We start from the raw sequence: 13,942 nt of genomic DNA, 5'->3' as shown, positions 1-13,942 counted from the left end.
AAATACAACAAAAGAAAAGAAACAAAAAATTAAATTTAAAAAAAAACCAATCAAACAAGCAAACAATACAAAAATGTAAATCTTTTAATGAATCCGTTGTACTTATTCATCAAAGAGCCAAAATTAAATTTGGTTATGGAATAACTCGTGTTTATGAAAAGAAATTATCTGTTTAATGTATGGTTACAATTTTTGTCATTACGACTCTTTAATATAAGCTTCGAAAAATCTTTCCGAATCCATTATCGTTATGTCTTTGAAGTCTGTCTGACTGAAAAATTCAATTATCTGCGCAAAAAATAATCGCAAAAAAAAACTATCATTAGTTACTAATTTTTTTTTCAGATGACGCATTTCTTCCCCCCAAATCAGAAATGACATTTTGCCAGTACGTTAATGAATAATACTACTCTTTTACTTTGTTATATGTTAAGAAGTTTTAAGTTATAGGATTTCATAAACACTCATTAAAAAGGCTTGTAATGATATTAACGTGTGTGCAAAGATTCCTAGTGTTATATGCAGTTTGCATGATAAAAACTGAGTTTTCCTTCCACCAAAATCTAACGAAATATTGAAAGAAACTAAAGGCCAATTTCGATATTTTACAGAAAAAAGGTCACTTAAATCAGTGGTTCAGGAATGAGGAAATTCCAGAAAGGGATATTTCATCACATAAACCAACTATATGATATTTAATGAAAATAGTGATTTTATTTCGGAAAAATTATTTTATAAAATAAAGCCATTGATCCCAATGCAGGTAAATAAGCTAGGCAGCTTAATCAAAAAGCCATTGATCCCAATACAGGTAAATAAGCTAGGCTGCTTAATCAAAAAGCCATTGATCCCAATACAGGTAAATAAGCTAGGCAGCTTAATCAAAAAGCCATTGATCCCAATACAGGTAAATAAGCTAGGTTGCTTAATCAAAAAGCCATTAATCCCAATACAGGTAAATAAGCTAGGCTGCTTAATCAAAAAGCCATTGATCCCAATACAGGTAAATAAGCTAGGCTGCTTAATCAAAAAGCCATTAATCCCAATACAGGTAAATAAGCTAGGCAGCTTAATCAAAAAGCCATTAGTACTGAGGACAGGGGACTATTAAATATTTTCTTGTTTATGCTGCTATTACATTTGTCTGCAAGTTGCTGTTTTCGTTTGTATTATTTTTATGTCACTAAGATAAATATGTATAATGGCAATAAAGATTTGAATTGAATTGGATTGAATTGATACCAAATGCTCAATTTATTGAAAAGTATAAGTTGCATTACTGTCACGAAAAGTTGGTAAGGTGAATATCGTAAAAATATCTGAGTTTCTATTGAAAAAGCCGTTGTCTGTGACAAACGAATGGTGCAAGGACATTGATTAGATTTGTATAGGAGGGGTAGTGTGTGATTGATTTTCAGGTTACATTTTTTTAAAAGTATATCCAATTACTAGAAATATATTCAGCAAGTGTAGGTTTTTCATTATCATTTCTATACGTTGTGAATTTCAGGATTTGTTTCTGCCGGAAGTTTCTGTTGTAGGTCTTTTGAGATTTACAAAATTATATATAACGCTATTGAAAGACTTGAGAGTAATCCCAACTTAAGATAGTTTAGCAACAGATTTGGCTCTCACAATTTAAGTCTTCGGTCGAACAAAGGCCTTTAAAATGGCAGTTTATTGGTTTTGTACCACGTATTCAATTACAAGTTGATTGAATTTGTTCCACGTATTCAAGTACATGTAGATTGGTTTTGTACCACGTACTCAATTACTAGTGAATTGGTTTTGTAACATGTACTCAAGTACTAGTGATCGGTTTTGTAACATGTACGCAAGTACTAGTGATCGGTTTTGTAACATGTACTCAATTACAACCGATCGGTTTTGTAATATGTACTCAATTACTAGTGATCGGTTTTGTAACATGTACTCACTTACTCGTGATCGGTTTTGTATCACATACTCAAGTACTAGTTAATTGGTTTTCTAACACATATTAAAATACTAGTGAATTGGTTGTGTATACTTAAATTTATTACTGGTGATTTTTTAGTGTATTATGGTCGAATGGAAACAGTGTTTTATAGATCGTATTTTCTTTTTTTAATTTAGTTTTCGAGGACAATTATAGTTTATCATCGGTAAGTTAAGTCTCTTTAAGCAAGTATTGTTTGATTTGAGGGCCAATGTGTAAGATAAATGGTACTTAATACCAGTAATTGGGAAGAGGTATACGTGTGTAGAGTCTTTTTTTCTTTATTATATTGAGTTCCATTGATAAATTTCGATAATTTACAGAAGTAATTAATCCAGTACTTCCCGTCGCCAAAACGTCACAAAACAAATATATCAATCCGCCGGTCACAAAATATAAATTTTAATTGAAAATAGTAAAAAAAATACTAACAAAGTCTATTTAATAGATAAAATAACCAATTGGTCATCTTGATTAACCAAAACTTATAATTACTCGTGCAAAGATCGCTTGAAGATTTCACTCGTGTGCAATGTCTGTGCACTAGTTAAATGCAGGCGTCTTTTCGGCACTCGTGATCATATTTTGGTTAATAGTCCTTTCTCATATTCTCCACTTTGTCTTCGTTTTTTTTTTTTTTTTAAATTTTATGCAACGGTAAGCATCTTTCCAACACGACAGACTGGTTTACTGTCCGATTTGAGCAAGGGAAGCAGTAAACTTCAACTTCAAATTCGAAAAAGGACTATTAATTATCCTATTTACATTCTGAGCTGTAAAATGTTGGTCAAATATTGGAGCATGTTATATAATTATCTTGGTTGGGATGTGTGCATACAATTCTACAGGTTTCTTTGGAGCTGCTTTGGTTTTTTTTATCACTTGAATTGGTCTGTGTCCTTGGCATTCCAGTTTTTAAATATCGTTTAACTAGTGTTAATCCCTCTGTACTGTAACAATTGATGATTAATAACTCCAGTTCGTCAAGTATCTTTCTGTTGAGTTAAAATTGTTATAACAATGTTTTCCCAATTCCTTTTCGGCGCTCATATTTAGCTGCGAGGACACGATGAATTATTTAGCACGATCCATCGATATTCCTATTAAAACTGGTTGTAATAATAACACAGTAGTAAATAAAATGAAAATTGAATCTGCTGAGATTTACAATTTGAAATATTGCTGTATATACATCTATGAATTTTAAAAATGCTTTAGCAATTCCGACTTCGGGACTTTCCAATGATTGAACAAAAAAGATATTAGTAACTTACCGAATCGGTAATTTCAGACCTATTTAAGAGTATTCGATCACAGAATATATAAAAAATGCAGTTACCATGGCTTGAAGAGGATATGTAGATAGGAAATGAGTTAAATATAAAAAGTAAACGCTCTCAAACTTTAATTATTTTATGTCAAATAAAAATTCCTCAATCCCTTTGACAAAGTTTTATTGGTGCACGCAGAATGCTCAGAAAACAAATTTAATTATGACACGGTCTACTAAAGGAATGAGGAAAGAAATAGAAAAATAACATCAATATGCATACTAAATAACTTGCGAAGCAGATTATTTTCAAGTGTGCACCAAGGGCATAAGGTTAATTTAAACAGACAAAAAATATATTACAGTCATTCCTAATAATTTAATTTTAATATCAAATTTTAACGAGTATATCATAAAAAGGTTGATGACGTCACAGTCTTATTACACAACTTTGAGATGATGTACATTTTTTATCCAATCATAAAGCGTGTTACATCTGAAACTATTACTTGTATGAGTACAAAAGACCTTTCAGTCGTTTCCATGTCAATTCAACATGCATAATGATACTAGTTACCCATTTCTGACGTTCTATGCAGACTCTACTGTCGTTTCAAAAATTACAACAATAAAACAATAACTCTAAGGGAAATATAAGCCCTGTAACATATCGATCTGGACAATAAAGCTTCAGACAATATAAGCAACACATACAACGGTTCTAGTGTGTATACCTATCATATCCATGGGGGAAAATCAGATTCAATGCTTGATTTTTTTGTCATTAAAGGTCAGCCGTAAAAACATTGATTAACACTGCTTGTCGCAAATCGAATCGAATGGATATCAATTTTTTGCTTTAAAACATTCACAGAAAACAAAACATATTTAAATGAGTGTACTTGATTTAGCATGTGTAAGCCTATATGAGTACTTTACATTTCATGAGTTCAGTTATAAAACTGCCGGGTGTAATAACTTACTTTTTCCTTGTTTGGACTATTGGGTTACTTTCCTTGTTTGGACTATTGGGTTACTTTCCTTGTTTGGACTATTGGGTTACTTTCCTGTTTTGAATTTTATCCCCAGTCTTCAGCGTTAACAACGCGACAGCGCGTAACAGAAAGTGTTGAGTTCATGTACTCATTTTTAGCTTATTTCGTAGGCTTCAGTACCATTTTTTATCATAGAACTTGCCAAGTATAAAAGATACCAACTTTCTTAAAATTTTACACCAAAAAAGGACTTGCTAATTTACAAGTCCTATCTTCTATAAACCTATGATAAAATCACGCCCGCTAAGATTACAATATTCGCCTCACGTCCGTGAGAACCTTGTAAGAATATTTGATCGAATTTTAATGAAGAAATTCTACATCCTAGAGATCCTAAATCTACAAATTATACCATGGCATCAAGTATTTCTTTCTGACATTTAGGTTAATTGTATAAACATCATGTTATTTTTTGCCTATATGACAAATTCCTATCTTATAATTTTAGCATATGTATTTTGCGTAACTTTTAAACTACATGTACTAACCGAATATATAAAAACATAATTGTAGAATTTTGTCATCTCTTTCACAATGATGCCATGTTACATTCAAGAGCCATTCAAACGGGAAATCAAGGATCTCCTTCACAATGATGCCATGTTACATTTCAAAGCCATTCAAACGAGAAATCAAGGATATCTTTCACAATGATGCCATGTTGCATTCCAGAGCCATTCAAACGGGAAATCAAGGATATCTTTCACAATGATGCCATGTTACATTCCAAAGCCATTCAAACGAGAAATCAAGGGTCTCTTTCACAATTATGCTATGTTACATTCCAAAGTCATTCAAACGGAAAATCAAGGGAATCGAGGAAAGAACGGTAATCATAAAGAACATATCACAGGTATAACGACTTTACAAAGATTTTAGAAAATAGATACACGCAACAAATAAACTTAAATAACTAAACATGCACACAAAAACAGAAGTAGACGCGAACGAGAAGATTGTACTCCACCTAAAACAGGGTTATGAACCAGGTGCATCGGTAGGGTAAATTGTATAGCATATCAGTTATAATATTCGCGAGGAAGTGTTATAAGTGAACTTCAATTCACGTATGTTATTTTACAAATGCATATGAGATTCAGTATTGTACTTTTAGCGATAACTTTAATATGATTTCTAGATTAACTGTATGGAAAAAACACACTGGTACATTAAATATGTATTACCAAGCTGAAGACTTGTACGTTACGGTGTTACATTTTGAATTACGTAACTATTCAAACATCCAGTATAGGCGTATTCAATTTAATAACATGTTACGCCTCTTTGGTGTTTTACGCTTCTTAATATGTTCTTTATATACATATATGTGAACTATGGTTTGTTGAAAAACGGTGAAGGATGAAAATGATGGCTTATGATAGCAGTTTGAATGTGTTTATTATTTTATATCTTTTTATTATATTCTTTTTTTTATTGACAAAATTAACAATGTAATCACAGCATTTGGTTATGTTTATTACATATTTTTCAATCATATTTATTTAATCCTATTAAATTTGCTCAAGTAGAAACCTTACATGTCAATGATGATTTGATTTCTGAAGTCGAGTGGTCTAAAGCCCTAAATATATTTCAGTCAGTGTTGCTATAGATGCCAGAGCCAAAAAAGGCTAAGATAAAAATTGATGTGATTGTACGACTTGGCAATGGGCCTTAGTATGTGGTTGTAAGAAGAACCCTCTGAAGGCTTCGACTTAAGTAACTATGATGCTGTTTGAACAGTCCAAGAATAAGTTTTTGTTTTGGTTTTGTTTGTTCTGAAATTATGTATCCTTATAAAATTGACACAATTTATCATAATCGTTTTAAACTAGCGCCATTCATGTCGAAATTAACTTATTGTCAGGACGCGTGAACAAATTGTGCTTTCTTAAATAGCTAGTGATACACGTATCTTTTTTGTATCAGGATCTTTTGAAATTGAATGTCATCGTGCGCAATTGAGTTTTCTGTTTTCTGTGTTCATCAAGGGTAGGGAGAGTGTTTGGGTTCCACCAAACTAGTTCCCCGATCTTTCTTAACGTTAATCCGTTTATTGAATTTCATAAGCCTGTAAAATGTCTTGGGCTGTTTTTATATTGGTTGACAAGGAATGTTTCTCTTGAACACACCCCTGTTTCCCACTTTCGTCTCTACTATATAAAATCATAATCGTGCTCACTTGTAATCTCTATGATTGACCTGGACGATCTTGAAACTATTGAACTAGTATGGCATTGGACAATTACTAAATCAAACACGGAAGTCTACATGTCTTGTAATGCTTGTTTTGATCTGCAGAACGTGAACCATGTGAAATAATTCACAGAGTAAATGAACGTTAGACTAGGTACATTCTCCTATAACTTAAAATGGCTAAACTATGCATCTAACGGTCTAGCAATAGAGATCAAATAGTTTCGTATTTTAAATCTTGAATTCATTAATGGGAAATGTTTGCCTTTTGTCATTAAACATTATAATGAGTTCTTCCTACTCTTTAACCAAATGAAGCGCAATGTTTTGTCTGAAGTGAACAAAAATTGATATTCCTCTTTCATGTCACGTGATGCCATCAGTCGGGCGTAGAAGGGTCGTTGTCCTTCGGTAACATTTCTATCTTATCAGTTCTGGATAAAACGAGAACAAGAAGACATTGATTCTCTGTTAGAGTGGTTAAAGGCCGTGAGGTCTTTAATTTTGAAACGAATGAAAGTTTTAAGTGGGTCAATGAGTACCAATGCTACATCAGTTTTCAAAGACCCCGATGTAGCAAAAACATTGTCTCCTATAATATACGACAAATATTTGTCGTACCAGCAGACAAAGCCCAAAACAACATTGTTTTGTCTGCAAAACGTTTTACATCCAATGTTTATTATCGGAGGTAGACGTAGAAAACAATAGCAGTAAAAGAACTATACCAATACCACACTCTCCAAAAAAGAAATTGTGAAAAACCATAAATCTGTGCTATCCTCTTTTGGTTTCTCCACCAAGGACGATGCCCGTGATTTACCATCTATGTACTGGATTACTAAACTCCACAAGAATCCATACAAACAACGTTACATAGCTGGATCTGCAAAATGTACCACCAAAACTCTTTCAAAACTTTTAACTTCTATACTCACAGTTGTCAAAGAGTCCTACCACAACACTTGTTACTCCCGTAGTGGTATTAATTCAATGTGGATCCTGAAAAATTTGAAAAATCTTTTGGAGACAATCAGTTCAAGACTATTATCAGAAATAATAGCATTAAAACCTATGATTTTTCAACATTGTATACTTCTATTCCACATACTCAGTTAAAATCCCGACTTAAAAACATTACACATCGTTGTTTTTTTTCAAAAAAGATGGTACACCTAGATACAAATATATAATTCTTGGTAGATATTCCTCATACTTAGTAAGAAATAATTCCAAATCATCTTCCAGATATACAGAGGAAAATGTTTAAAAAATACTGGAATTTTCATTCGACAACATATTTGTCCAGTGTGGTGGACTCGTTTTTCAACAAACGGTCGGCATTCCAATGGGAGCAAATTGTGCTCCTCTACTTGCTGACCTATTCCTTCATTCTTATGAGGCTGACTTTATAGCTGATCTGATCCGAAAGAAAGAATATCGTTTAGCTAGATCCTTTAATCTCAGTTTCCACTATATAAATGACGTACTATCTTTAAACAATCCTAATTTTGGGGATTTGATACATGGCATCTAACCCAAAGGATACTACAGACACTGTGAAGTCAGTCTCATATCTTGACCTACACTATTGACCAAACTTTACGACAAAAGTGATGACTTTATATTCAAAATTGTCAATTTTCCTTTCATTTGTGGCAACATCCCTTCAGCACCTGCGTATGGAGTGTTCATATCACAACTCATACGTTATGCCAGAGCTTGCCAAGACTACGCAGACTTTGTATCGCGCTAGAATTCTAACAAAATAGGCTTCTAGAGCAGGGTTATGTTGCTACAAGATTGAAGTCATCACTACAAACATTTTATGGTCGTCATCATGAAATCGTGGATCGTTACGGTGTATCCATATGCACCATGAAAACTTTCAATGTGTCGTAGTTTTCCTTTCCTCTTTCGTCTACCCCGGACTTGACTTTTTATGAGCAACTCGGTGGGTGTTTCTAGAAAAGCAGAGGACGCTTACCCTACCCGTGCACCCGATCCACGCTCCCATTTTTTAGTGGAGTCCGAGTTGCTCATTTGCTTTTGTTACTTTGTGTGTATGATTTTAATTACATTTTGTTCTTTGTTGTGTATGTCTGCTTTCCATGTCTGGTCTTTGTCCCTGGATTACATTCTTTTGATTACCGCTATAACCTTGGTTCCCTTGATTACTCTTAAAAAAATCTCAATAGAGGTTCTTTTCAAATCTTTTAAACTTTTCACGGATTTTCAATAGTTCTCTCAATTTCGACTATTTTTTTCTCGTCTAGTGCTCATATAAATGTTGTTTTACGTCTTTGGCTACTTTTACAAGTTTAGTTTACAACAATTGTATTTGTTAACTTTACAAAAGGGATAGGACACATGTTTTACCAACTTATGAAGTCTTCTCCCAACAATAATATACAATACATAAATTAGAACATTGAGGGCATGCATTAAAGCATTATGAATATTAAAAAAAGAGTTTTGAATTAGATCTTAGAGGACAATGAAGAAGAAAAAAGAAAAGAAAAACAACAGTACAATGAAAAAAAAAAGAAAAACACCAGTACAATGAAAAAAAAAACAAACAAAAAAACCCACCAAATTTAAATCTCAGAAATATATGTACAAAACTGAAAAGAAAAATAAAGTGGATGGATGGATGCGCTGTTCTTGTGCGACACTGATTTTACCTCCATAATATTAGGTCGGAAATCTTTTTGACATTTTGATAAATATGAATACACTATAAAAAAGTATATTTTCTTCGTACGTTAGATCAGTACTGCCCCTGGTAACCAGTGAAACTTCCATTCTTAAAGGAATTAAGCGTAAACTCTCGAATAGTGTAATACGGTTTTCTATATATTTTTCGCATTAGAAAAAATGGTAGACACTTTCAATGGGAGCACCACAACTACACACAGGATCAGCTGTGTAAATCGTAGTTAAGAAAAGACGCAGAGCATCGTTGCTGGGTCAAACAAATATTTAATTTACGAGGGCCGTAATTAAAATATTGGGGAATGTCTAGTTTATGCAAAGTGTTTTTGCTTCGGATTGCACATTTGAATCTTGATATTGAATTTACACTTCGCACGTCTTCACTTGAATTGTTCCATTCCCTTATAGCAGATGGTATGAATGATTTACTAGTTAATGATAATCTACAGAAGGGTAATATAATATCAGACCCATCACGTATAGCGGATAGACTGTTATACTCTGAACAAGGGGGGATATGTTCGCGGAGATAGTTTGGAGCATTGTCATTTTGTTTATTGTGAAACATTTGTAATTGTCTCTTATTTCGCCTTTCAGACAATTTTTCCCAACCTGTTTCATCGTATAAATAGCTGTATTTCGTTAATACTGGAAGACCTGTAACTACCCTCGCGGCTTCTAATTGCAATTTTTCCAGTTTGTTAGAGTAGGTACCCAGACCTCACTGGCATATTCTAAGATGGGGCGTATGAAGACAAGATATAATTTAAATTTTAATATTCGTAGTACACACAAGTGGTTGGATACACTTAGAATAAGGTTATCAATGTGAGTATTTCATTTACCATTATCAGAGAATGTTACTCCAAGATGCTTATAAGTAGCTGTATTTTGTATTTGCACCCCATTAAACGAAACAGTAAAAGGCTCCTGTAATTCATTATTAGAAAACAGCATGATCTCCGTTTTATCTGGGTTAAATGACTAAAGCCATTTGGAGGACCAATTATTCAATTCTCTTAAATAGTGATTAAGTACATTTTCTATGTTTTCAAGACTGGAATTAGAGTAACCCAAAGACGTAACATCTGCAAACTGTCTAGTTATATAAGTAATAGCAAAGGTCCCAGTACAGATCCCTGTGGGACTCCAGCTAGAACAGTAGCGAAGGAAGAAGACGCATATTTGTTCACTACATTTTGCTTTCTACATGAAAGATAATTTTCAAACCAGTTGAATAACTTTCCTTTAATACCATACTAGTTTAATTTGCACAAAAGACCAACTTTAGAAAAGTCGCAGAAGACGAAACAACAGTATTCTTTTTTCTCCATTGAGTTCAGAACTGTGTTGTACAATACTAATGGCTGGTGTACAGTTGAGTGTTGTGGTAGAAACCCTGATCGGTATTCATAGATTAAACTATTACTAACGAGGTGGTTGTAAACATGTTTATAAACTATTCTTTCCATAATTTTACCCACACAACTGATAAGGTATCAGTCTTGTATTACATATTCCTGAGTGGGTGTACGTCAAAACATGGAGGCTAAAAAATATAGTGCGCTTCCTTTTTGCCTTTCCCTGCTTTTTGTCTCTTGGCAAATGACTATCACTTTTCATCAAAAGTACAGGGTAAATATCAAGCTATGACACAAAAAAAAAACTTGTTTTTGAGGAAAAACAGTATTTAAAATAAGAGGTCTATTTCATGAACTAAAAATAAAAGTGAAAGTAGAAAAAGTCTTTTTTTAGTTTGACCTGTCCTGGTGTACCAAATTTCGTGCCTTTTTTCTAAAATGGACCTAAAAATATTTTTGAAGTTTCCTTAATTGAAAAACATGGTCAAAAGTTAGATTGAAACTCATTGTCTATTTTTTTTAAAAAAGCATGAAAATTTAAGGTATATTATAGAAGCCTATGGGGCAAAGAATACAAGACTGAGACCATAAGAGATATTGGGCGATAGTTTGAGGGAAAATTTTTATCTCCCTTTTGAAATATAGCAGTAACGAAGGCAACTTTCCAATCAGAAGGGTATATACTTTGTTGTAATTTTTTTTAAAAGATAATTTGAAGAGGAACTGCCAATTTTTGGGGTGAGATCTTTAACATTTTATGACTAATTTTGTGAGGTCCAGATGCTTTATAAGCATCTAGAATTTGTATGACATCAATAATCCACAGGCGCTTGGGGACAATTTGTGGTTTCTCTGTATTTTTCTCGAAACCCGCGTATTTTATAGTGTTCCCTCACATTTGGCCATTATACGCATGTCTAACCTGTTTCTAGCTTGTTTTACCATCTCTGATATTTTCCCTCTATCTCTAATATAAACCTGGAAGATGAACATCCTGTTCATATAAGTTTGAAATTGAACTGAAATAACTATTCAATAATTCGCACTTACCATTGTCATCATCTGCTATTTCATCAATACCAGAATCGTTTATTATATTACGATGAGGTTTAATACAGTTGTTTGCTTTACTGGTCCTTAATTACAAGTTTTACAAGTCTCGTAGGGACGCACGTATAGGACAATCACACCTGATTTATATATGTATTGCATGTACAAGGATCTGCTCGAAACTGCCACAGTACCTTTAGTGAGATAAATACATACATGTATATGGTAAACACACGTTGGCAAATTGATTTGTTGTTAAATTACAAAATTACAACATACTACATTAGTACATGGATACTATCATTAATCATGATGCGTATCCTCTCCGACCGTAAAATGGTTTACGTTACGATTGCATGAAAATGTTGGCTGACGGAAAGAACATTTAAAGGAAAATAAAAGAATTTTTTGTCCGTAAAATTACATTACATAATAAATTGGTCAATCTACTCGTGATTGCATCGGATTTCTATGGGTCACGAGTGTAAGATCCACTGATGTACATGCATGCTATATGCGTGATCATGTACATGTATTCATCTGATTGATCAATCGGTACATGCATCCTGGGATTATCGGGTTACAGCAAGAGCGGACCCACGCCGTCAGTCGACATGAAAATTTCTAAGGATAAAGTCTGTAACAAATTTTGGTTATACTTTTAAACTCTCCCTCATACCACCTTTTTATTCTGAATTTGCCGGATACCACACCATTTTATTTAGTGTAGAAGTTATGAAGTGATAAAAACGTATCAAACCCAGTAACATGTCTTAATTTTTGACATGGCAACAAAGAAAATTCAGCGCTATCACACGTATAGCTTGGCCTATGTTGGAAATTGACTTGTTTCTCCAGTACTCATGACAACAACACAACACATATTGCTGAAAGTTGCCAACTTCTTCTTTTTTTTGATAAATTTTGGTCATATGATGGTTACATTGTCCCGTCAAGGAATTGAAAGATGGTGTCAAATTTGTAATTCTGGCCTAGTAGGGGACGAAATACATTTTTGTTTGAATGCTAGCTGGCTCCCTTAAATTGGTATATTGTAAGTATATATATATATAGCTAGTTCTTTCTTTGTTGTTGTTTCGTTATCATCAGGGAGAATGGAAGTACATTAACAAATACATTAGTAATGACATCCTTTAGGGATTATTCAATATTATATAATCAAATTATTATCAGTGGATGTGTATAGTAAGTTTTTTTACAACCCCTTATAGCTGGAAAGAACTATATTTTTATAGAATTGTAAAGGTTCTGGGCAGGATTTTTTTTTACATTAAATTTTAAAAAGGAATAGAGTTAAATCAACAAAAATTATACGAAAAGGTAGTATTGCAGGTACTGATAAAGGTATGGAGCGTGGTTTCTGACTTGAGTTGCTCATTTACAAGTATTAAAAATTGTTGCTTCCGTTATACGTATTATTTTGGTTATTTAATGTTCTTTGTTTCACTGTCTGGTCTTTGTCCCTGGAGTACATTCTTTTAATTTCCCTTGATTACTCTTGCACACACTGCTGTTTTTGTTTTGAATATATTTTAAGTACAAAACAATGTAGGTAAATATTGTGGTTACAGACCACCAATTCAACCAATGAGCATTTGGAACGTACGCAAAAATAGTCCTACGCAGAAATTACCCCTGTTCCTCATAGTGCTGTGAAAAAAGTTCTCATCTTATTTAAAAAATTTAAACAGTTTCTGAAAGGAAAAACATTTCTGTACATTTTATAGGTGCATTTTGCTTCTTGTGATGTGAGGCCTAATCTCCATAATGATTTTTAAATATACCCCTATCTTGTGAAAACACTGGGATTTCCCATGCTATTTATAGACCCTTCACTTCTGGTGACCAGTACTGCACTGCAAGTCTGCTAACCCCACATGCCATTCTGAGGATTGTGAGCTGACATATGTAGAATCATGCTGATATATAGTCCTCTGCAGGTTAAAGTTAAGGTAAAGTCCAGAGAAGCCATTGAATATTGTGAAATTAGCATAGAAGCCTATGGAAAGTGGAATTGGTGGTTTTTAGCCTGAAGTTGAAGCCATGGCAAAATGAAAAGTTTCTTGAAATAGCTTTAAACTACTTGAAGATCTTGTTAACTTTGCCATGAGAGGAATACACTACAAAAATCCTTCAAAATATGCATTTTTTTAAGTTATAGGTCCAAATTATGGAAAATTGGTCTTTTTGGCTTATTTTCATGTCCTATCTTGTAAAAAGTGTAGAAAATTTAGTAAAAATATCGAATATTAAACTTTGAGGGCTATATTTACCTAAATATGGTGGTAATAAGCAC

This window comes from Perna viridis, chromosome 9 (genome assembly GCF_037379345.1).
Source record: "Perna viridis isolate PV_CMFRI_1.1 ecotype Kerala chromosome 9, ASM3737934v1, whole genome shotgun sequence".
NCBI classification, from domain to species: domain Eukaryota; kingdom Metazoa; phylum Mollusca; class Bivalvia; order Mytilida; family Mytilidae; genus Perna; species Perna viridis.
The sequence above is the reverse complement of the archived record's forward strand: the minus strand, read 5'-3'. Positions refer to the sequence as shown.